At 44.7% G+C, this 18,263-nt stretch overlaps 12 non-coding genes across 12 annotated transcripts; 6 read left to right on the forward strand and 6 right to left on the reverse strand.

The window, feature by feature from the left end:
* The first annotated feature begins 415 nt into the window (after positions 1 to 415).
* TRNAS-GCU (transfer RNA serine (anticodon GCU)) lies at positions 416 to 497 on the forward strand. The gene has a single exon. It is a non-coding gene; the product is annotated as a tRNA-Ser (tRNA).
* A 1,679-nt stretch (positions 498 to 2,176) lies between these two features.
* On the forward strand, positions 2,177 to 2,258 carry TRNAS-GCU (transfer RNA serine (anticodon GCU)). Its single transcript has one exon. It is a non-coding gene; the product is annotated as a tRNA-Ser (tRNA).
* A 1,679-nt stretch (positions 2,259 to 3,937) lies between these two features.
* On the forward strand, positions 3,938 to 4,019 carry TRNAS-GCU (transfer RNA serine (anticodon GCU)). The gene has a single exon. It is a non-coding gene; the product is annotated as a tRNA-Ser (tRNA).
* Positions 4,020 to 4,231: 212 nt separating this feature from the next.
* TRNAT-AGU (transfer RNA threonine (anticodon AGU)) lies at positions 4,232 to 4,305 on the reverse strand. Its single transcript has one exon. It is a non-coding gene; the product is annotated as a tRNA-Thr (tRNA).
* A 1,687-nt stretch (positions 4,306 to 5,992) lies between these two features.
* Positions 5,993 to 6,066, reverse strand: TRNAT-AGU (transfer RNA threonine (anticodon AGU)). The gene has a single exon. It is a non-coding gene; the product is annotated as a tRNA-Thr (tRNA).
* Positions 6,067 to 7,753: 1,687 nt separating this feature from the next.
* Positions 7,754 to 7,827, reverse strand: TRNAT-AGU (transfer RNA threonine (anticodon AGU)). The gene has a single exon. It is a non-coding gene; the product is annotated as a tRNA-Thr (tRNA).
* Positions 7,828 to 9,220: 1,393 nt separating this feature from the next.
* On the forward strand, positions 9,221 to 9,302 carry TRNAS-GCU (transfer RNA serine (anticodon GCU)). The gene has a single exon. It is a non-coding gene; the product is annotated as a tRNA-Ser (tRNA).
* A 1,679-nt stretch (positions 9,303 to 10,981) lies between these two features.
* Positions 10,982 to 11,063, forward strand: TRNAS-GCU (transfer RNA serine (anticodon GCU)). The gene has a single exon. It is a non-coding gene; the product is annotated as a tRNA-Ser (tRNA).
* Positions 11,064 to 11,275: 212 nt separating this feature from the next.
* On the reverse strand, positions 11,276 to 11,349 carry TRNAT-AGU (transfer RNA threonine (anticodon AGU)). Its single transcript has one exon. It is a non-coding gene; the product is annotated as a tRNA-Thr (tRNA).
* A 1,687-nt stretch (positions 11,350 to 13,036) lies between these two features.
* On the reverse strand, positions 13,037 to 13,110 carry TRNAT-AGU (transfer RNA threonine (anticodon AGU)). The gene has a single exon. It is a non-coding gene; the product is annotated as a tRNA-Thr (tRNA).
* A 1,687-nt stretch (positions 13,111 to 14,797) lies between these two features.
* TRNAT-AGU (transfer RNA threonine (anticodon AGU)) lies at positions 14,798 to 14,871 on the reverse strand. The gene has a single exon. It is a non-coding gene; the product is annotated as a tRNA-Thr (tRNA).
* Positions 14,872 to 18,025: 3,154 nt separating this feature from the next.
* TRNAS-GCU (transfer RNA serine (anticodon GCU)) lies at positions 18,026 to 18,107 on the forward strand. The gene has a single exon. It is a non-coding gene; the product is annotated as a tRNA-Ser (tRNA).
* The last annotated feature ends 156 nt before the right edge of the window (positions 18,108 to 18,263 follow it).

Raw genomic sequence — 18,263 nt, forward strand, 5'->3', positions numbered from 1 at the left:
GAATGTCCTGGCAAAAGAGTGGCTCCATCCAGGCGAATTTCTCTTGACGCGGGCACAGTTCATCATCTAGAGCCAATAAAAAAGGAACAGCAGAAAGTGAAAAAAAAAGATGGGGAATACATGACATTTTGCACCTGTTGACGCTTCCTAATTCCATACCGTTAGACTGCGTGTCTGCAGCAAAGTTGGTGAGCATTACTACTTGTGACTTGCTTTACACCCTTGATTGCATTTGTAACATTTGATTATACCCTTGGCAGAAAAGGAAGAATGAAGCTTTTGTCACAATGAATTGACAGCACGGAAGCAAGGTGCTCTATTAGGAGGTGAGAAACGGCATCCTGCTTGTGTCTTTTCCTCAAGTTTCTGCTTGTGACATGCAGCTCCCAAAATCAAAGCTCGCAAGCTTGCTGTGGATGAGGTGGCCGAGTGGTTAAGGCGATGGACTGCTAATCCATTGTGCTCTGCATGCATGGGTTCGAATCCCATCCTCATCGAGCCCTTCGTCTAAAGGTGCACTGTTTTGTGCTTGCCGTGGACACCAGGCTGGCATAACCTAGGCTAAAAGGTCCAGCAAACTCGCAGGGCTTTGAAGAGATCAGCTGGAAGCATCAAGAGCAGGGCTGCTGCCTAAACCATGCCATTGCGGCACAAAGCTCCCGAGGCCACTCTTAAAACCTTTTCAAGGGCTTAATCTGCAGCCAAAGAAAGGCGCTGCTGAGAGTCAAACTCAGGATCTCCTGTTTACTAGACAGGCGCTTTAACCAACTAAGCCACAGCACCACACCCGGACACTGTGCTTGTGCCAAAGGCAGACTTGTGTCAGCACAGGCACAGAACAGTTGTGAGGAACTTCTTGACAAATGTTACGCACATCAAGCTTCAAAATCTCTAATGCAGCATGAAAGGCAGAGGAGGAGATAGCAAAGGAGACTATGCAACGTCCTTTTGAACTCATCACTCCTCCAAAAGTTGTTGTTTTTTTCTTTTTCTTCTTTTTTCATTGCTTATTTTTCTTAGCTGTTTGGTGCCAAGAAAAACCAGCTTACGAGTAGCTTGAAAACTTTCCAGCTTTGTACATTGCTTCATTTTTGCTAAAAGGTTTAAGAGCCAAGGCTACAACTCAGATATCTCTTGTGAAGTCAAGAGGTAACAGTGGGCCAATCCTACCTAATCTTATTTTAAACAGGCAGAGTCTGTGCTCTAGAATCAAACAATGGACCGAAAATAAAAGAAGGTGGGAAAAACCAATTTGCCCATCTTTTGGCTTCCACTCCTGTGAAGATGAAATGCATGCGGGCAAAAAGATTTGGGGAAGGAAACTATCTGCATCTTGCTTCAGACCGTTTCTTACGCTTCTAACTTTTCATTTGTCCCTTGGAAGACAGCAGGCAGACATCCTCCTGTTATTGGAAGAACACAGAGTCCTTGATCTAGAGCTAATCAACAGGCTGAAAATGAACAAAGATGGGGAAGAAAAATAGGAACGCTGCCATTTTTCATACATCCTCCACCCTTGACGTTTGAATTCATGATCGCCAAGAGGAGTTTGTGAATATGACTATTTGTGGAAAGACATCCTGCATGTGTCTTTTAACCAAATGAATCATTGCCCGAGGTGAAGTCAAAGGGAACAGATACTGAAGCGGTGACAAGAGTTTTGGGACCCCAACCACAGTCAAACACTTTGCATTCATGTAAAAATGCCAGCCAGGTAGGAGAAAAGTGTAGACTTGAAATTGATGGTTGAGCTACATCTCTGAATGTCCTGGCAAAAGAGTGGCTCCATCCAGGCGAATTTCTCTTGACGCGGGCACAGTTCATCATCTAGAGCCAATAAAAAAGGAACAGCAGAAAGTGAAAAAAAAAGATGGGGAATACATGACATTTTGCACCTGTTGACGCTTCCTAATTCCATGCCGTTAGACTGCGTGTCTGCAGCAAAGTTGGTGAGCATTACTACTTGTGACTTGCTTTACACCCTTGATTGCATTTGTAACATTTGATTATTCCCTTGGCAGAAAAGGAAGAATGAAGCTTTTGTCACAATGAATTGACAGCACGGAAGCAAGGTGCTCTATTAGGAGGTGAGAAACGGCATCCTGCTTGTGTCTTTTCCTCAAGTTTCTGCTTGTGACATGCAGCTCCCAAAATCAAAGCTCGCAAGCTTGCTGTGGATGAGGTGGCCGAGTGGTTAAGGCGATGGACTGCTAATCCATTGTGCTCTGCATGCATGGGTTCGAATCCCATCCTCATCGAGCCCTTCGTCTAAAGGTGCACTGTTTTGTGCTTGCCGTGGACACCAGGCTGGCATAACCTAGGCTAAAAGGTCCAGCAAACTCGCAGGGCTTTGAAGAGATCAGCTGGAAGCATCAAGAGCAGGGCTGCTGCCTAAACCATGCCATTGTGGCAAAAAGCTCCCGAGGCCACTCTTAAAACCTTTTCAAAGGCTTAATCTGCAGCCAAAGAAAGGCGCTGCTGAGAGTCGAACTCGGGATCTCCTGTTTACTAGACAGGCGCTTTAACCAACTAAGCCACAGCACCACACCCAGACGCTGTGCTCGTGCCAAAGGCAGACTTGTGTCAGCACAGGCACAGAACAGTTGTGAGGAACTTCTTGACAAATGTTACGCACATCAAGCTTTAAAATCTCTAACGCAGCATGAAAGGCAGAGGAGGAGATAGCAAAGGAGACTATGCAACGTCCTTTTGAACTCATCACTCCTCCAAAAGTTGTTGTTTTTTTCTTTTTCTTCTTTTTTCATTGCTTATTTTTCTTAGCTGTTTGGTGCCAAGAAAAACCAGCTTACGAGTAGCTTGAAAACTTTCCAGCTTTGTACATTGCTTCATTTTTGCTAAAAGGTTTAAGAGCCAAGGCTACAACTCAGATATCTCTTGTGAAGTCAAGAGGTAACAGTGGGCCAATCCCACCTAATCTTATTTTAAACAGGCAGAGTCTGTGCTCTAGAATCAAACAATGGACCGAAAATAAAAGAAGGTGGGAAAAACCAATTTGCCCATCTTTTGGCTTCCACTCCCGTGAAGATGAAATGCATGCGGGCAAAAAGATTTGGGGAAGGAAACTATCTGCATCTTGCTTCAGACCGTTTCTTACGCTTCTAACTTTTCATTTGTCCCTTGGAAGACAGCAGGCAGACATCCTCCTGTTTTTGGAAGAACACAGAGTCCTTGATCTAGAGCTAATCAACAGGCTGAAAATGAACAAAGATGGGGAAGAAAAATAGGAACGCTGCCATTTTTCATACATCCTCCACCCTTGACGTTTGAATTCATGATCGCCAAGAGGAGTTTGTGAATATGACTATTTGTGGAAAGACATCCTGCATGTGTCTTTTAACCAAATGAATCATTGCCCGAGGTGAAGTCAAAGGGAACAGATACTGAAGCGGTGACAAGAGTTTTGGGACCCCAACCACAGTCAAACACTTTGCATTCATGTAAAAATGCCAGCCAGGTAGGAGAAAAGTGTAGACTTGAAATTGATGGTTGAGCTACATCTCTGAATGTCCTGGCAAAAGAGTGGCTCCATCCAGGCGAATTTCTCTTGACGCGGGCACAGTTCATCATCTAGAGCCAATAAAAAAGGAACAGCAGAAAGTGAAAAAAAAAGATGGGGAATACATGACATTTTGCACCTGTTGACGCTTCCTAATTCCATGCCGTTAGACTGCGTGTCTGCAGCAAAGTTGGTGAGCATTACTACTTGTGACTTGCTTTACACCCTTGATTGCATTTGTAACATTTGATTATACCCTTGGCAGAAAAGGAAGAATGAAGCTTTTGTCACAATGAATTGACAGCACGGAAGCAAGGTGCTCTATTAGGAGGTGAGAAACGGCATCCTGCTTGTGTCTTTTCCTCAAGTTTCTGCTTGTGACATGCAGCTCCCAAAATCAAAGCTCGCAAGCTTGCTGTGGATGAGGTGGCCGAGTGGTTAAGGCGATGGACTGCTAATCCATTGTGCTCTGCATGCATGGGTTCGAATCCCATCCTCATCGAGCCCTTCGTCTAAAGGTGCACTGTTTTGTGCTTGCCGTGGACACCAGGCTGGCATAACCTAGGCTAAAAGGTCCAGCAAACTCGCAGGGCTTTGAAGAGATCAGCTGGAAGCATCAAGAGCAGGGCTGCTGCCTAAACCATGCCATTGCGGCACAAAGCTCCCGAGGCCACTCTTAAAACCTTTTCAAGGGCTTAATCTGCAGCCAAAGAAAGGCGCTGCTGAGAGTCGAACTCAGGATCTCCTGTTTACTAGACAGGCGCTTTAACCAACTAAGCCACAGCACCACACCCGGACACTGTGCTCGTGCCAAAGGCAGACTTGTGTCAGCACAGGCACAGAACAGTTGTGAGGAACTTCTTGACAAATGTTACGCACATCAAGCTTCAAAATCTCTAACGCAGCATGAAAGGCAGAGGAGGAGATAGCAAAGGAGACTATGCAACGTCCTTTTGAACTCATCACTCCTCCAAAAGTTGTTGTTTTTTTCTTTTTCTTCTTTTTTCATTGCTTATTTTTCTTAGCTGTTTGGTGCCAAGAAAAACCAGCTTACGAGTAGCTTGAAAACTTTCCAGCTTTGTACATTGCTTCATTTTTGCTAAAAGGTTTAAGAGCCAAGGCTACAACTCAGATATCTCTTGTGAAGTCAAGAGGTAACAGTGGGCCAATCCCACCTAATCTTATTTTAAACAGGCAGAGTCTGTGCTCTAGAATCAAACAATGGACCGAAAATAAAAGAAGGTGGGAAAAACCAATTTGCCCATCTTTTGGCTTCCACTCCCGTGAAGATGAAATGCATGCGGGCAAAAAGATTTGGGGAAGGAAACTATCTGCATCTTGCTTCAGACCGTTTCTTACGCTTCTAACTTTTCATTTGTCCCTTGGAAGACAGCAGGCAGACATCCTCCTGTTTTTGGAAGAACACAGAGTCCTTGATCTAGAGCTAATCAACAGGCTGAAAATGAACAAAGATGGGGAAGAAAAATAGGAACGCTGCCATTTTTCATACATCCTCCACCCTTGACGTTTGAATTCATGATCGCCAAGAGGAGTTTGTGAATATGACTATTTGTGGAAAGACATCCTGCATGTGTCTTTTAACCAAATGAATCATTGCCCGAGGTGAAGTCAAAGGGAACAGATACTGAAGCGGTGACAAGAGTTTTGGGACCCCAACCACAGTCAAACACTTTGCATTCATGTAAAAATGCCAGCCAGGTAGGAGAAAAGTGTAGACTTGAAATTGATGGTTGAGCTACATCTCTGAATGTCCTGGCAAAAGAGTGGCTCCATCCAGGCGAATTTCTCTTGACGCGGGCACAGTTCATCATCTAGAGCCAATAAAAAAGGAACAGCAGAAAGTGAAAAAAAAAGATGGGGAATACATGACATTTTGCACCTGTTGACGCTTCCTAATTCCATGCCGTTAGACTGCGTGTCTGCAGCAAAGTTGGTGAGCATTACTACTTGTGACTTGCTTTACACCCTTGATTGCATTTGTAACATTTGATTATACCCTTGGCAGAAAAGGAAGAATGAAGCTTTTGTCACAATGAATTGACAGCACGGAAGCAAGGTGCTCTATTAGGAGGTGAGAAACGGCATCCTGCTTGTGTCTTTTCCTCAAGTTTCTGCTTGTGACATGCAGCTCCCAAAATCAAAGCTCGCAAGCTTGCTGTGGATGAGGTGGCCGAGTGGTTAAGGCGATGGACTGCTAATCCATTGTGCTCTGCATGCATGGGTTTGAATCCCATCCTCATCGAGCCCTTCGTCTAAAGGTGCACTGTTTTGTGCTTGCCGTGGACACCAGGCTGGCATAACCTAGGCTAAAAGGTCCAGCAAACTCGCAGGGCTTTGAAGAGATCAGCTGGAAGCATCAAGAGCAGGGCTGCTGCCTAAACCATGCCATTGCGGCACAAAGCTCCCGAGGCCACTCTTAAAACCTTTTCAAGGGCTTAATCTGCAGCCAAAGAAAGGCGCTGCTGAGAGTCGAACTCAGGATCTCCTGTTTACTAGACAGGCGCTTTAACCAACTAAGCCACAGCACCACACCCGGACACTGTGCTCGTGCCAAAGGCAGACTTGTGTCAGCACAGGCACAGAACAGTTGTGAGGAACTTCTTGACAAATGTTACGCACATCAAGCTTCAAAATCTCTAACGCAGCATGAAAGGCAGAGGAGGAGATAGCAAAGGAGACTATGCAACGTCCTTTTGAACTCATCACTCCTCCAAAAGTTGTTGTTTTTTTCTTTTTCTTCTTTTTTCATTGCTTATTTTTCTTAGCTGTTTGGTGCCAAGAAAAACCAGCTTACGAGTAGCTTGAAAACTTTCCAGCTTTGTACATTGCTTCATTTTTGCTAAAAGGTTTAAGAGCCAAGGCTACAACTCAGATATCTCTTGTGAAGTCAAGAGGTAACAGTGGGCCAATCCCACCTAATCTTATTTTAAACAGGCAGAGTCTGTGCTCTAGAATCAAACAATGGACCGAAAATAAAAGAAGGTGGGAAAAACCAATTTGCCCATCTTTTGGCTTCCACTCCCGTGAAGATGAAATGCATGCGGGCAAAAAGATTTGGGGAAGGAAACTATCTGCATCTTGCTTCAGACCGTTTCTTACGCTTCTAACTTTTCATTTGTCCCTTGGAAGACAGCAGGCAGACATCCTCCTGTTTTTGGAAGAACACAGAGTCCTTGATCTAGAGCTAATCAACAGGCTGAAAATGAACAAAGATGGGGAAGAAAAATAGGAACGCTGCCATTTTTCATACATCCTCCACCCTTGACGTTTGAATTCATGATCGCCAAGAGGAGTTTGTGAATATGACTATTTGTGGAAAGACATCCTGCATGTGTCTTTTAACCAAATGAATCATTGCCCGAGGTGAAGTCAAAGGGAACAGATACTGAAGCGGTGACAAGAGTTTTGGGACCCCAACCACAGTCAAACACTTTGCATTCATGTAAAAATGCCAGCCAGGTAGGAGAAAAGTGTAGACTTGAAATTGATGGTTGAGCTACATCTCTGAATGTCCTGGCAAAAGAGTGGCTCCATCCAGGCGAATTTCTCTTGACGCGGGCACAGTTCATCATCTAGAGCCAATAAAAAAGGAACAGCAGAAAGTGAAAAAAAAAGATGGGGAATACATGACATTTTGCACCTGTTGACGCTTCCTAATTCCATGCCGTTAGACTGCGTGTCTGCAGCAAAGTTGGTGAGCATTACTACTTGTGACTTGCTTTACACCCTTGATTGCATTTGTAACATTTGATTATACCCTTGGCAGAAAAGGAAGAATGAAGCTTTTGTCACAATGAATTGACAGCACGGAAGCAAGGTGCTCTATTAGGAGGTGAGAAACGGCATCCTGCTTGTGTCTTTTCCTCAAGTTTCTGCTTGTGACATGCAGCTCCCAAAATCAAAGCTCGCAAGCTTGCTGTGGATGAGGTGGCCGAGTGGTTAAGGCGATGGACTGCTAATCCATTGTGCTCTGCATGCATGGGTTTGAATCCCATCCTCATCGAGCCCTTCGTCTAAAGGTGCACTGTTTTGTGCTTGCCGTGGACACCAGGCTGGCATAACCTAGGCTAAAAGGTCCAGCAAACTCGCAGGGCTTTGAAGAGATCAGCTGGAAGCATCAAGAGCAGGGCTGCTGCCTAAACCATGCCATTGCGGCACAAAGCTCCCGAGGCCACTCTTAAAACCTTTTCAAGGGCTTAATCTGCAGCCAAAGAAAGGCGCTGCTGAGAGTCGAACTCAGGATCTCCTGTTTACTAGACAGGCGCTTTAACCAACTAAGCCACAGCACCACACCCGGACACTGTGCTTGTGCCAAAGGCAGACTTGTGTCAGCACAGGCACAGAACAGTTGTGAGGAACTTCTTGACAAATGTTACGCACATCAAGCTTCAAAATCTCTAACGCAGCATGAAAGGCAGAGGAGGAGATAGCAAAGGAGACTATGCAACGTCCTTTTGAACTCATCACTCCTCCAAAAGTTGTTGTTTTTTTCTTTTTCTTCTTTTTTCATTGCTTATTTTTCTTAGCTGTTTGGTGCCAAGAAAAACCAGCTTACGAGTAGCTTGAAAACTTTCCAGCTTTGTACATTGCTTCATTTTTGCTAAAAGGTTTAAGAGCCAAGGCTACAACTCAGATATCTCTTGTGAAGTCAAGAGGTAACAGTGGGCCAATCCCACCTAATCTTATTTTAAACAGGCAGAGTCTGTGCTCTAGAATCAAACAATGGACCGAAAATAAAAGAAGGTGGGAAAAACCAATTTGCCCATCTTTTGGCTTCCACTCCCGTGAAGATGAAATGCATGCGGGCAAAAAGATTTGGGGAAGGAAACTATCTGCATCTTGCTTCAGACCGTTTCTTACGCTTCTAACTTTTCATTTGTCCCTTGGAAGACAGCAGGCAGACATCCTCCTGTTTTTGGAAGAACACAGAGTCCTTGATCTAGAGCTAATCAACAGGCTGAAAATGAACAAAGATGGGGAAGAAAAATAGGAACGCTGCCATTTTTCATACATCCTCCACCCTTGACGTTTGAATTCATGATCGCCAAGAGGAGTTTGTGAATATGACTATTTGTGGAAAGACATCCTGCATGTGTCTTTTAACCAAATGAATCATTGCCCGAGGTGAAGTCAAAGGGAACAGATACTGAAGCGGTGACAAGAGTTTTGGGACCCCAACCACAGTCAAACACTTTGCATTCATGTAAAAATGCCAGCCAGGTAGGAGAAAAGTGTAGACTTGAAATTGATGGTTGAGCTACATCTCTGAATGTCCTGGCAAAAGAGTGGCTCCATCCAGGCGAATTTCTCTTGACGCGGGCACAGTTCATCATCTAGAGCCAATAAAAAAGGAACAGCAGAAAGTGAAAAAAAAAGATGGGGAATACATGACATTTTGCACCTGTTGACGCTTCCTAATTCCATGCCGTTAGACTGCGTGTCTGCAGCAAAGTTGGTGAGCATTACTACTTGTGACTTGCTTTACACCCTTGATTGCATTTGTAACATTTGATTATACCCTTGGCAGAAAAGGAAGAATGAAGCTTTTGTCACAATGAATTGACAGCACGGAAGCAAGGTGCTCTATTAGGAGGTGAGAAACGGCATCCTGCTTGTGTCTTTTCCTCAAGTTTCTGCTTGTGACATGCAGCTCCCAAAATCAAAGCTCGCAAGCTTGCTGTGGATGAGGTGGCCGAGTGGTTAAGGCGATGGACTGCTAATCCATTGTGCTCTGCATGCATGGGTTCGAATCCCATCCTCATCGAGCCCTTCGTCTAAAGGTGCACTGTTTTGTGCTTGCCGTGGACACCAGGCTGGCATAACCTAGGCTAAAAGGTCCAGCAAACTCGCAGGGCTTTGAAGAGATCAGCTGGAAGCATCAAGAGCAGGGCTGCTGCCTAAACCGCGCCATTGTGGCACAAAGCTCCCGAGGCCACTCTTAAAACCTTTTCAAGGGCTTAATCTGCAGCCAAAGAAAGGCGCTGCTGAGAGTAGAACTCAGGATCTCCTGTTTACTAGACAGGCGCTTTAACCAACTAAGCCACAGCACCACACCCGGACACTGTGCTCATGCCAAAGGCAGACTTGTGTCAGCACAGGCACAGAACAGTTGTGAGGAACTTCTTGACAAATGTTACGCACATCAAGCTTCAAAATCTCTAACGCAGCATGAAAGGCAGAGGGGGAGATAGCAAAGGAGACTATGCAACGTCCTTTTGAACTCATCACTCCTCCAAAAGTTGTTGTTTTTTTCTTTTTCTTCTTTTTTCATTGCTTATTTTTCTTAGCTGTTTGGTGCCAAGAAAAACCAGCTTACGAGTAGCTTGAAAACTTTCCAGCTTTGTACATTGCTTCATTTTTGCTAAAAGGTTTAAGAGCCAAGGCTACAACTCAGATATCTCTTGTGAAGTCAAGAGGTAACAGTGGGCCAATCCCACCTAATCTTATTTTAAACAGGCAGAGTCTGTGCTCTAGAATCAAACAATGGACCAAAAATAAAAGAAGGTGGGAAAAACCAATTTGCCCATCTTTTGGCTTCCACTCCCGTGAAGATGAAATGCATGCGGGCAAAAAGATTTGGGGAAGGAAACTATCTGCATCTTGCTTCAGACCGTTTCTTACGCTTCTAACTTTTCATTTGTCCCTTGGAAGACAGCAGGCAGACATCCTCCTGTTTTTGGAAGAACACAGAGTCCTTGATCTAGAGCTAATCAACAGGCTGAAAATGAACAAAGATGGGGAAGAAAAATAGGAACGCTGCCATTTTTCATACATCCTCCACCCTTGACGTTTGAATTCATGATCGCCAAGAGGAGTTTGTGAATATGACTATTTGTGGAAAGACATCCTGCATGTGTCTTTTAACCAAATGAATCATTGCCCGAGGTGAAGTCAAAGGGAACAGATACTGAAGCGGTGACAAGAGTTTTGGGACCCCAACCACAGTCAAACACTTTGCATTCATGTAAAAATGCCAGCCAGGTAGGAGAAAAGTGTAGACTTGAAATTGATGGTTGAGCTACATCTCTGAATGTCCTGGCAAAAGAGTGGCTCCATCCAGGCGAATTTCTCTTGACGCGGGCACAGTTCATCATCTAGAGCCAATAAAAAAGGAACAGCAGAAAGTGAAAAAAAAAGATGGGGAATACATGACATTTTGCACCTGTTGACGCTTCCTAATTCCATGCCGTTAGACTGCGTGTCTGCAGCAAAGTTGGTGAGCATTACTACTTGTGACTTGCTTTACACCCTTGATTGCATTTGTAACATTTGATTATACCCTTGGCAGAAAAGGAAGAATGAAGCTTTTGTCACAATGAATTGACAGCACGGAAGCAAGGTGCTCTATTAGGAGGTGAGAAACGGCATCCTGCTTGTGTCTTTTCCTCAAGTTTCTGCTTGTGACATGCAGCTCCCAAAATCAAAGCTCGCAAGCTTGCTGTGGATGAGGTGGCCGAGTGGTTAAGGCGATGGACTGCTAATCCATTGTGCTCTGCATGCATGGGTTCGAATCCCATCCTCATCGAGCCCTTCGTCTAAAGGTGCACTGTTTTGTGCTTGCCGTGGACACCAGGCTGGCATAACCTAGGCTAAAAGGTCCAGCAAACTCGCAGGGCTTTGAAGAGATCAGCTGGAAGCATCAAGAGCAGGGCTGCTGCCTAAACCATGCCATTGCGGCACAAAGCTCCCGAGGCCACTCTTAAAACCTTTTCAAGGGCTTAATCTGCAGCCAAAGAAAGGTGCTGCTGAGAGTCGAACTCAGGATCTCCTGTTTACTAGACAGGCGCTTTAACCAACTAAGCCACAGCACCACACCCGGACACTGTGCTCGTGCCAAAGGCAGACTTGTGTCAGCACAGGCACAGAACAGTTGTGAGGAACTTCTTGACAAATGTTACGCACATCAAGCTTCAAAATCTCTAACGCAGCATGAAAGGCAGAGGAGGAGATAGCAAAGGAGACTATGCAACGTCCTTTTGAACTCATCACTCCTCCAAAAGTTGTTGTTTTTTTCTTTTTCTTCTTTTTTCATTGCTTATTTTTCTTAGCTGTTTGGTGCCAAGAAAAACCAGCTTACGAGTAGCTTGAAAACTTTCCAGCTTTGTACATTGCTTCATTTTTGCTAAAAGGTTTAAGAGCCAAGGCTACAACTCAGATATCTCTTGTGAAGTCAAGAGGTAACAGTGGGCCAATCCCACCTAATCTTATTTTAAACAGGCAGAGTCTGTACTCTAGAATCAAACAATGGACCGAAAATAAAAGAAGGTGGGAAAAACCAATTTGCCCATCTTTTGGCTTCCACTCCCGTGAAGATGAAATGCATGCGGGCAAAAAGATTTGGGGAAGGAAACTATCTGCATCTTGCTTCAGACCGTTTCTTACGCTTCTAACTTTTCATTTGTCCCTTGGAAGACAGCAGGCAGACATCCTCCTGTTTTTGGAAGAACACAGAGTCCTTGATCTAGAGCTAATCAACAGGCTGAAAATGAACAAAGATGGGGAAGAAAAATAGGAACGCTGCCATTTTTCATACATCCTCCACCCTTGACGTTTGAATTCATGATCGCCAAGAGGAGTTTGTGAATATGACTATTTGTGGAAAGACATCCTGCATGTGTCTTTTAACCAAATGAATCATTGCCCGAGGTGAAGTCAAAGGGAACAGATACTGAAGCGGTGACAAGAGTTTTGGGACCCCAACCACAGTCAAACACTTTGCATTCATGTAAAAATGCCAGCCAGGTAGGAGAAAAGTGTAGACTTGAAATTGATGGTTGAGCTACATCTCTGAATGTCCTGGCAAAAGAGTGGCTCCATCCAGGCGAATTTCTCTTGACGCGGGCACAGTTCATCATCTAGAGCCAATAAAAAAGGAACAGCAGAAAGTGAAAAAAAAAGATGGGGAATACATGACATTTTGCACCTGTTGACGCTTCCTAATTCCATGCCGTTAGACTGCGTGTCTGCAGCAAAGTTGGTGAGCATTACTACTTGTGACTTGCTTTACACCCTTGATTGCATTTGTAACATTTGATTATACCCTTGGCAGAAAAGGAAGAATGAAGCTTTTGTCACAATGAATTGACAGCACGGAAGCAAGGTGCTCTATTAGGAGGTGAGAAACGGCATCCTGCTTGTGTCTTTTCCTCAAGTTTCTGCTTGTGACATGCAGCTCCCAAAATCAAAGCTCGCAAGCTTGCTGTGGATGAGGTGGCCGAGTGGTTAAGGCGATGGACTGCTAATCCATTGTGCTCTGCATGCATGGGTTTGAATCCCATCCTCATCGAGCCCTTCGTCTAAAGGTGCACTGTTTTGTGCTTGCCGTGGACACCAGGCTGGCATAACCTAGGCTAAAAGGTCCAGCAAACTCGCAGGGCTTTGAAGAGATCAGCTGGAAGCATCAAGAGCAGGGCTGCTGCCTAAACCATGCCATTGCGGCACAAAGCTCCCGAGGCCACTCTTAAAACCTTTTCAAGGGCTTAATCTGCAGCCAAAGAAAGGCGCTGCTGAGAGTCGAACTCAGGATCTCCTGTTTACTAGACAGGCGCTTTAACCAACTAAGCCACAGCACCACACCCGGACACTGTGCTCGTGCCAAAGGCAGACTTGTGTCAGCACAGGCACAGAACAGTTGTGAGGAACTTCTTGACAAATGTTACGCACATCAAGCTTCAAAATCTCTAACGCAGCATGAAAGGCAGAGGAGGAGATAGCAAAGGAGACTATGCAACGTCCTTTTGAACTCATCACTCCTCCAAAAGTTGTTGTTTTTTTCTTTTTCTTCTTTTTTCATTGCTTATTTTTCTTAGCTGTTTGGTGCCAAGAAAAACCAGCTTACGAGTAGCTTGAAAACTTTCCAGCTTTGTACATTGCTTCATTTTTGCTAAAAGGTTTAAGAGCCAAGGCTACAACTCAGATATCTCTTGTGAAGTCAAGAGGTAACAGTGGGCCAATCCCACCTAATCTTATTTTAAACAGGCAGAGTCTGTGCTCTAGAATCAAACAATGGACCGAAAATAAAAGAAGGTGGGAAAAACCAATTTGCCCATCTTTTGGCTTCCACTCCCGTGAAGATGAAATGCATGCGGGCAAAAAGATTTGGGGAAGGAAACTATCTGCATCTTGCTTCAGACCGTTTCTTACGCTTCTAACTTTTCATTTGTCCCTTGGAAGACAGCAGGCAGACATCCTCCTGTTTTTGGAAGAACACAGAGTCCTTGATCTAGAGCTAATCAACAGGCTGAAAATGAACAAAGATGGGGAAGAAAAATAGGAATGCTGCCATTTTTCATACATCCTCCACCCTTGACGTTTGAATTCATGATCGCCAAGGGGAGTTTGTGAATATGACTATTTGTGGAAAGACATCCTGCATGTGTCTTTTAACCAAATGAATCATTGCCCGAGGTGAAGTCAAAGGGAACAGATACTGAAGCGGTGACAAGAGTTTTGGGACCCCAACCACAGTCAAACACTTTGCATTCATGTAAAAATGCCAGCCAGGTAGGAGAAAAGTGTAGACTTGAAATTGATGGTTGAGCTACATCTCTGAATGTCCTGGCAAAAGAGTGGCTCCATCCAGGCGAATTTCTCTTGACGCGGGCACAGTTCATCATCTAGAGCCAATAAAAAAGGAACAGCAGAAAGTGAAAAAAAAAGATGGGGAATACATGACATTTTGCACCTGTTGACGCTTCCTAATTCCATGCCGTTAGACTGCGTGTCTGCAGCAAAGTTGGTGAGCATTACTACTTGTGACTTGCTTTACACCCTTGATTGCATTTGTAACATTTGATTATACCCTTGGCAGAAAAGGAAGAATGAAGCTTTTGTCACAATGAATTGACAGCACGGAAGCAAGGTGCTCTATTAGGAGGTGAGAAACGGCATCCTGCTTGTGTCTTTTCCTCAAGTTCCTGCTTGTGACATGGAGCTCCCAAAATCAAAGCTCGCAAGCTTGCTGTGGATGAGGTGGCCGAGTGGTTAAGGCGATGGACTGCTAATCCATTGTGCTCTGCATGCATGGGTTTGAATCCCATCCTCATCGAGCCCTTCGTCTAAAGGTGCACTGTTTTGTGCTTGCCGTGGACACCAGGCTGGCATAACCTAGGCTAAAAGGTCCAGCAAACTCGCAGGGCTTTGAAGAGATCAGCTGGAAGCATCAAGAGCAGGGCTGCTGCCTAAACCATGCCATTGCGGCACAAAGCTCCCGAGGCCACTCTTAAAACCTTTTCAAGGGCTTAATCTGCAGCCAAAGAAAGGCGCTGCTGAGAGTCGAACTCAGGATCTCCTGTTTACTAGACAGGCGCTTTAACCAACTAAGCCACAGCACCACACCCGGACACTGTGCTCGTGCCAAAGGCAGACTTGTGTCAGCACAGGCACAGAACAGTTGTGAGGAACTTCTTGACAAATGTTACGCACATCAAGCTTCAAAATCTCTAACGCAGCATGAAAGGCAGAGGAGGAGATAGCAAAGGAGACTATGCAACGTCCTTTTGAACTCATCACTCCTCCAAAAGTTGTTGTTTTTTTCTTTTTCTTCTTTTTTCATTGCTTATTTTTCTTAGCTGTTTGGTGCCAAGAAAAACCAGCTTACGAGTAGCTTGAAAACTTTCCAGCTTTGTACATTGCTTCATTTTTGCTAAAAGGTTTAAGAGCCAAGGCTACAACTCAGATATCTCTTGTGAAGTCAAGAGGTAACAGTGGGCCAATCCCACCTAATCTTATTTTAAACAGGCAGAGTCTGTGCTCTAGAATCAAACAATGGACCGAAAATAAAAGAAGGTGGGAAAAACCAATTTGCCCATCTTTTGGCTTCCACTCCCGTGAAGATGAAATGCATGCGGGCAAAAAGATTTGGGGAAGGAAACTATCTGCATCTTGCTTCAGACCGTTTCTTACGCTTCTAACTTTTCATTTGTCCCTTGGAAGACAGCAGGCAGACATCCTCCTGTTTTTGGAAGAACACAGAGTCCTTGATCTAGAGCTAATCAACAGGCTGAAAATGAACAAAGATGGGGAAGAAAAATAGGAATGCTGCCATTTTTCATACATCCTCCACCCTTGACGTTTGAATTCATGATCGCCAAGGGGAGTTTGTGAATATGACTATTTGTGGAAAGACATCCTGCATGTGTCTTTTAACCAAATGAATCATTGCCCGAGGTGAAGTCAAAGGGAACAGATACTGAAGCGGTGACAAGAGTTTTGGGACCCCAACCACAGTCAAACACTTTGCATTCATGTAAAAATGCCAGCCAGGTAGGAGAAAAGTGTAGACTTGAAATTGATGGTTGAGCTACATCTCTGAATGTCCTGGCAAAAGAGTGGCTCCATCCAGGCGAATTTCTCTTGACGCGGGCACAGTTCATCATCTAGAGCCAATAAAAAAGGAACAGCAGAAAGTGAAAAAAAAAGATGGGGAATACATGACATTTTGCACCTGTTGACGCTTCCTAATTCCATGCCGTTAGACTGCGTGTCTGCAGCAAAGTTGGTGAGCATTACTACTTGTGACTTGCTTTACACCCTTGATTGCATTTGTAACATTTGATTATACCCTTGGCAGAAAAGGAAGAATGAAGCTTTTGTCACAATGAATTGACAGCACGGAAGCAAGGTGCTCTATTAGGAGGTGAGAAACGGCATCCTGCTTGTGTCTTTTCCTCAAGTTCCTGCTTGTGACATGGAGCTCCCAAAATCAAAGCTCGCAAGCTTGCTGTGGATGAGGTGGCCGAGTGGTTAAGGCGATGGACTGCTAATCCATTGTGCTCTGCATGCATGGGTTTGAATCCCATCCTCATCGAGCCCTTCGTCTAAAGGTGCACTGTTTTGTGCTTGCCGTGGACACCAGGCTGGCATAACCTAGGCTAAAAGGTCCAGCAAACTCGCAGGGCTTTGAAGAGATCAGCTGGAAGCATCAAGAGCAGGGCTGCTGCCTAAACCATGCCATTGTGGCAAAAAGCTCCCGAGGCCTCTCTTAAAACCTTTTCAAAGGCTTAATCTGCAGCCAAAGAAAGGCGCTGCTGAGAGTCAAACTCAGGATCTCCTGTTTACTAGACAGGCGCTTTAACCAACTAAGCCACAGCACCACACCCAGACACTGTGCTCGTGCCAAAGGCAGACTTGTGTCAGCACAGGCACAGAACAGTTGTGAGGAACTTCTTGACAAATGTTACGCACATCAAGCTTCAAAATCTCTAACGCAGCATGAAAGGCAGAGGAGGAGATAGCAAAGGAGACTATGCAACGTCCTTTTGAACTCATCACTCCTCCAAAAGTTGTTGTTTTTTTCTTTTTCTTCTTTTTTCATTGCTTATTTTTCTTAGCTGTTTGGTGCCAAGAAAAACCAGCTTACGAGTAGCTTGAAAACTTTCCAGCTTTGTACATTGCTTCATTTTTGCTAAAAGGTTTAAGAGCCAAGGCTACAACTCAGATATCTCTTGTGAAGTCAAGAGGTAACAGTGGGCCAATCCCACCTAATCTTATTTTAAACAGGCAGAGTCTGTGCTCTAGAATCAAACAATGGACCGAAAATAAAAGAAGGTGGGAAAAACCAATTTGCCCATCTTTTGGCTTCCACTCCCGTGAAGATGAAATGCATGCGGGCAAAAAGATTTGGGGAAGGAAACTATCTGCATCTTGCTTCAGACCGTTTCTTACGCTTCTAACTTTTCATTTGTCCCTTGGAAGACAGCAGGCAGACATCCTCCTGTTTTTGGAAGAACACAGAGTCCTTGATCTAGAGCTAATCAACAGGCTGAAAATGAACAAAGATGGGGAAGAAAAATAGGAACGCTGCCATTTTTCATACATCCTCCACCCTTGACGTTTGAATTCATGATCGCCAAGAGGAGTTTGTGAATATGACTATTTGTGGAAAGACATCCTGCATGTGTCTTTTAACCAAATGAATCATTGCCCGAGGTGAAGTCAAAGGGAACAGATACTGAAGCGGTGACAAGAGTTTTGGGACCCCAACCACAGTCAAACACTTTGCATTCATGTAAAAATGCCAGCCAGGTAGGAGAAAAGTGTAGACTTGAAATTGATGGTTGAGCTACATCTCTGAATGTCCTGGCAAAAGAGTGGCTCCATCCAGGCGAATTTCTCTTGACGCGGGCACAGTTCATCATCTAGAGCCAATAAAAAAGGAACAGCAGAAAGTGAAAAAAAAAGATGGGGAATACATGACATTTTGCACCTGTTGACGCTTCCTAATTCCATGCCGTTAGACTGCGTGTCTGCAGCAAAGTTGGTGAGCATTACTACTTGTGACTTGCTTTACACCCTTGATTGCATTTGTAACATTTGATTATACCCTTGGCAGAAAAGGAAGAATGAAGCTTTTGTCACAATGAATTGACAGCACGGAAGCAAGGTGCTCTATTAGGAGGTGAGAAACGGCATCCTGCTTGTGTCTTTTCCTCAAGTTTCTGCTTGTGACATGCAGCTCCCAAAATCAAAGCTCGCAAGCTTGCTGTGGATGAGGTGGCCGAGTGGTTAAGGCGATGGACTGCTAATCCATTGTGCTCTGCATGCATGGGTTCGAATCCCATCCTCATCGAGCCCTTCGTCTAAAGGTGCACTGTTTTGTGCTTGCCGTGGACACCAGGCTGGCATAACCTAGGCTAAAAGGTCCAGCAAACTCGCAGGGCTTTGAAGAGATCAGCTGGAAGCATCAAGAGCAGGGCTGCTGCCTAAACCATGCCATTGCGGCACA

This window comes from Staurois parvus, unplaced genomic scaffold, assembly GCF_062004578.1.
Source record: "Staurois parvus isolate SC_StPar_1 unplaced genomic scaffold, SC_StPar_1.0 ptg000020l, whole genome shotgun sequence".
Lineage (NCBI taxonomy): Eukaryota > Metazoa > Chordata > Amphibia > Anura > Ranidae > Staurois > Staurois parvus.